Here is a 5,824-nt window from a genome sequence, read left to right on the forward strand (position 1 = left end):
AGTTAAATGGGTCATAAGGCTGAGAGACAGAAAAATGACATTAGTTTGTAGTCTGTCAAAGATCAGTACAAATACATTTACTAAATGAAGTTGTGTTCAATGGAGTGTTGTGTTCATCACATAACATTCACCACAGTATAAATACACCCGAGATCAGTTGACTCAAATTAATTCCCCCCTCCTCCCCAACAAACCTTCTCATCCACAGCTTTGCCCTGCGATACTGTTAAATTTGAGCAGAAGGTGTGGTCTCTTACTACTAGTGAACCAACACTTACAGTATATCTGAAATATTACAAAGTCACAACTTAAATGTAGACATTAAATGTATTGAAAACATTTTACCGTGTCAAGAGCTGGGCCTGGGGAAAGACCGGTGTGGCCCAAGGGCTAGCCCCACTTGAAAACGGATCATAAAGCTGGAGACATAGCAAAATAATATTAGCGGTAGTTTGTAGTCTGTCAAATTGAAAATCTACAGCCAATTGTAGATTAACTAACCAACACTTACGACATTTGTATCTTTAACCCATTTTGTACGGGACTCCTTTTGGTGTTTTAAGCATTATGTTATACTTTAGCTATTGAAAAATAGCAGATCTACAATCTCATAGCCCGGCACTTTTTGAAAAAACGTGAAAATGTAGTGCAAATCTTTGGATATATTTTTTCAGAGCGTTTTTAACTGAAATCTTTGCTTCAGGGGGGTCCCTGGAACAACATATTTTCAGATGGTGGTCGGCAGCCAATTACATATAATCTTGGGGGTCCTCGACATAAAAATGTTTGAGAATGACTGACATATTAACAGGGTTTTTTCAGAAAACTGTCAGGATTTAGAAGACATTTGTAGAATCGTTCCCAGGTCTAAATGGGTTAAGTAAAGACCTTACATAGTATTGAAAAGAACATTGTACCGTGTCAGGAATCTGTGGACAGAAGCCCTGGGTATGGACTGGTGTGATGGCCTTAGGGCTTGCTAGCTGTGGTGCAGACCATTGAGCAGAAGGCTGGAGAGACATGAAATCTAACATTAGAAAAAAATATCTGAAAATAAACCAAAACAAAAAAAGAGAAAAAGGGCGTGGAACCAAAACTCTTGAGGCATAAAACTCACACGGCAAACAAGTCCGTTAAGGAGATGTCAAAAGTCCATTCAGGCAGGATGTCTAAACCAGCAGGCATCCACCGGGGTGAGGAACTCATGGTTGGAAATCAGTGACATGACAATCTGGAAGGGCACAAAAAAGAACAATATAAGTATTGAAAGCTGATTATGAGGTGTAGGTGGGAAGACAAGCAGAGAAGGTCAGGTATCTACAGGGCTGAGAATTGGGGACAGTTGTCATGTGAGACAGGTGATGAGGAAAGGTGTGTGGACAGTTAGAAGATGGCAGGTCTGGGGAGGTGAGGGGCAATCCAGAAACTGCCCTGTGATCCTTTCTTCTTACATTAGTTGACTTTCCCTTTTCTGAACAACACCTAATAGGTAAAGTCCTTTTGCACACCTACTTACAAAGGACATGCAGTTACACAGGAGATGACAGCCAACGTAGAGAAGAAAATAAGTGGTCCTGCACACCATATTCAATTACTTAAGATTTATTTGCTTAGCTACCTAATGAAGGTCAGCTAATCGAAACGTTCTTACAAATAGATAAATAAAATGTAACTTAAGACAGTGTTCTGACCACTTCTTTACTTCTGAACAACTCCTAAAATCAGAGCCTGAGATAGAGATCTAAAAAAAACGAATTAAGTAATAAAACTCTACTAAAATATGACCATGACAATGTCATTCATATAGTGGGGAAGAGAATGGTCCAAATGTTTTGCACATAACTTACACTCAAAGCCAATCGAAGTCCATCAATTGCTTCAGGAGGGAGGAGACAGGAGGACAAACCCACTTTTCTGGCTGAGCAGCTTTGTTGTTTGGTGCCACCGCCAAATTGCGCCAATGGGTTGATCCCAACGAAACATCTGAAATCACAAAACACATATGGAAAAGGTGCACTCACAGCTGTTCTACAAGAGAGCACATCTTTTGAGTTACACATGATGGTTCTACTTCAAGCAGAAAGTTACCTTTGAATGAATTCCAGTGTGTAACAGGCGTGCTCCTCCTGGTACACCAAAGTTGTAATAACTGGAAAACTGCCATTCCAGCCAGGAAGTTGATCTGTGGAGCCACAACGACCGACCTCAATGCTCAGCATCCATTGTGTAGCTGTGAGAACTTCACCTAAAGATAATTTGACATATATGGTTTGCATGTTAACAGTGTTTGTCTGTTGCTTTCCACATAACAATAGACTGTTAAACTAAAACATGACCTCCATATAGTCTCCGTATTTGCAATGCTTTAAAACAGATTAGAAAAAAACAGTAAAAAATGTGCAGACTAAACTCAGTGTTAATTTAACTGTCTTAAGCAGGGGTCTTCAACAGGGGGTCCGGGACCCCTAGGGGGTCCTCAGAATAACTACAAGGGGTCAGAATTACTACAGGGGGTCCACCAAATCTTTGTGTGATATGATTATATGTTAATTTAACTGTCTTAAGCAGGGGTCTTCAACAGGGGGTCCGGGACCCCTAGGGGGTCCTCAGAATTACTACAGGGGGTCCGCCAAATCTTTGTGTGATATGATTATTTATTTTACCTTAACCAATTGAACCTTAGCATCCCTTTTGTGAGGAGAACTTTAGCCAAAAATAGCAGATCTACAAGCTCACAACGCCTCACGCTGCAAGCTTGTAGATCAGCTATTTTTGGCAAAGAGGGAAAAAGAACAGACCAAGTAAACAAAAAAAGTTGAATCTGAAACACAATTTTATACAATATAGAGGGGGTCCCTGCCTCATCTCTCTCTCAGCTAGGGGGTCCATGGCCTGAAAACGTTGAAGACCCCTGGTCTTAAGGATCCATTCATTCCATTGGTACATTTGTACTCTCTTTCCCTAAATTAAATGATTTTACTTTGTACTGTAGGTTCAAAACAAAATTCATAGATGTAATAATAATAATAATAATAATAATAATAATAATAATAATAATAAATTACAGTCAAAACAAATGAGGCCAACATTAGCTCTCACTGATGTGGTCTGATTTATACCTGAAATAAACAATGACATCATGCACCACATGGACATTAATATGCTAATGCCATGTCTAAGACTGTGTTGCATGCCCCAAAAAAACTGATTTGAAAGCTCACAATGCGTCGCTGTGAGCTTGTAGATCAGTGATGTTTGGGCATGCGTGAGTCTGTATAACCCCCTGTATTATGACAGTCATGACGAAACGTCAACCTGGTGTTTGCACGTTCTCCATGTAATGCCCTACATCTACATTAACGTTCAGATTTCAAATATAAAGTGCTTACCCCATGGCCACGGATGTTACAATCCACTTCGGGTCGGTGTAAGTACCCGTATATTCCGGATTGTTAAAAAAAAAGCATTTTAATCCGATCGGTGGCCATTTTGTCATAGAGTTATAATATAACAGAGTGCAGTACTCCTCCCAACCGATAGGTTGTAGTAGTAGTTGAAAGTAGTTGAAAGCGTACAGAAATACGGAGAAAATGGCCATCGATCGAATTAAAATGCTTTTTATTGAACAATACAGACGATACGGGTATTGCCGAGTGCCCGAGTAGACTTGTAACATCCGTGACCATAGATTGAGCACTTTATATTTAAAATCTGAACGTTTATGCAGATGTACAGGTTGTAAATGGAGAAAGTGCAAAAAACTGGTTGAAGTTCGGCCGTGACGCTCGTGATGGACGAGCGTCGTGTGATCCATAGCTAATACACGACAAATGCACGACGTTTACGATACTAACAAGTTGGATAACACTTTAATTCCATAAAGTAATTCATCTTACCTGTTATCTAGTAGAGTAGAAGCACGGAAGCAACTGGTTTGTAAATACATGTTCTCTTAGCCGACGGTTAGTTTCTCTGGCTGAACCCGACCGGCCGTTTCAAAACTGATAAGCTCCGCCTTGAACAGCTGCGTGACGTAATGACGTAATGTCGCACTGTAGGTCTGGTCAGGTTCTCAACCTGTGGGTCGGGACCCCCAGGGGATCCCCACCTGATTGGGGGGGATCTGTAGGTGGCAGTGACAGTGAAGTGACAATTTAAGTAACCCTTTTAATACCTAAAAAAAAAAAAAAATACTGCATCAAAAGTAATCAACAAACTATATTAAAAAAATGGTCGAAGAAAAAAAAGAAAATAGCTGATCTGCAATAAGAAGTTATAGATTTTTGAAATAGTTCAAAGTTAAGCTTTTCTCACATTTTTCAAAAATATATTTTTTAAATTAAAAAACATGTTTTCAGACTCAAAAGAGGACGCTGAATCGAATAGGCTAGGTCTCGATTTTGTATGACCCTTATAAAGTGGTTTAAACAAGCGTTAAAATGTCATAAACTTGGAAGCTTTTTCCACAAACATATTATTATTATTATTATTTTATTTTGACCCTTCCACCCTCTTATTTAGATCATTTTGAGTCGAATGGTAGGTTACACAATAGTCTAGTATTGTTTAATAGGGAAGTTATAGATTTTTGAAATAGTTCAAAGTTTATCTTTTCTCACATTTTTTAAAAATATTTTATTTTTAAATTTAAAAACACTTTTTCTGACTCAGAAAAGGACGCTGAATTGAATGGAATAGGTCTCGATTTTCTAGGACCTTGGGAAATACAAAAGCTCACCAAAAAGATTGGACGTTGACTTTTGTCACAAAAGTTAGCACAAAATCTGGAACTAATCGCTCCAGATATTTTTTAAAAATCTAAAACTTCTCTCCATCCATATTGAGAGTAAGCCGGATATTTTGGCACCAGCCCTGATTTTTTTTGACACTGATAAAGCTCAAAGTTCAGCGAAAAGACTGCAAAGGTCAACTCTTGCTAAAATTTTAGAAATTATATTTTTCTTCGAGACTCTGGTTTTAGACAAATATGATGACACTGATTCCAAATATTTACGTTTTATTTTTCTCGGAAAACAGGAAGTGCCTCAAAAGGCCACTTCCTGGTTGGTTTTAGGGTGTTCCAGGCCCGTGATTTCCCCGATATATTTTTTTCCTAAATCTACACGTAAAATAATGCCAAAAGTCGAGATGATCAAACCCTGATATCAAATCATGATTTAATTATCCTTTAATTGGCTATGGTTACGGCTTCGCTATCTTGCTCAATATCTCGAATACGATAAGGACTTAGGGTCCACTTTTTGGATATGTTGTAGAACTGGCTGAGACGCACGCATGGATGTCTTGTTTGTCCCGTTACGGCACTTTTTTTTTTTGACTTTGTCCTTTGGTATTGTAATAAATGCGGGTTCTTATCTTTTCCACACAATGGTAGATAATGTCAGACCATGAAATAAGCAGGACAACCAGGATGTACACTTTTACAGAGCGATCTTTATTAATGCATACTCTAAGTTTATGAAACAATACAGTGCTTGAATGAAACCCCTAATAATAAAACCATTTGCTACACTACTTAAAATACAGTGCTTTTATATGTGCACCAATGTTAGGCAATCATACTCGATTGTTGACATGGGTACTTAACTCGCCAAGCGGCGGGACCCTCCCCCGGGGTCTGAGCTTGTGCCACCGTCCAACTCCCCGGGGAGATACTGGCTGGACGACGGGAACGTGCGTGCGGATAAGGATCAATCAGTCCTTGTGCTGGACCTCGCACAGTTGAAGATCGGCGGAGCAGTGTGCCAACACTCACTAAATTCCCCCTGGCTAACTACAGGAGACCGTGGTTGTAGTCTCCCCT

At 39.4% G+C, this 5,824-nt stretch overlaps 1 long non-coding RNA gene across 1 annotated transcript; it reads right to left on the minus strand.

The window, feature by feature from the left end:
- Positions 1-814: 814 nt before the first annotated feature.
- On the minus strand, positions 815-4,400 carry LOC311037494. Its single transcript, XR_014599970.1, has 5 exons — positions 3,897-4,400; positions 2,089-2,245; positions 1,848-1,983; positions 1,118-1,231; positions 815-1,010 (listed from the first exon to the last, which is right to left on the minus strand). It is a non-coding gene; the product is annotated as an uncharacterized lncRNA (long non-coding RNA).
- Between the last annotated feature and the right edge of the window lie 1,424 nt (positions 4,401-5,824).

This window comes from Gymnoscopelus microlampas (genome assembly GCF_963454915.1).
Source record: "Gymnoscopelus microlampas genome assembly, chromosome: 2".
Classification (NCBI taxonomy): Eukaryota; Metazoa; Chordata; class Actinopteri; order Myctophiformes; family Myctophidae; genus Gymnoscopelus; species Gymnoscopelus microlampas.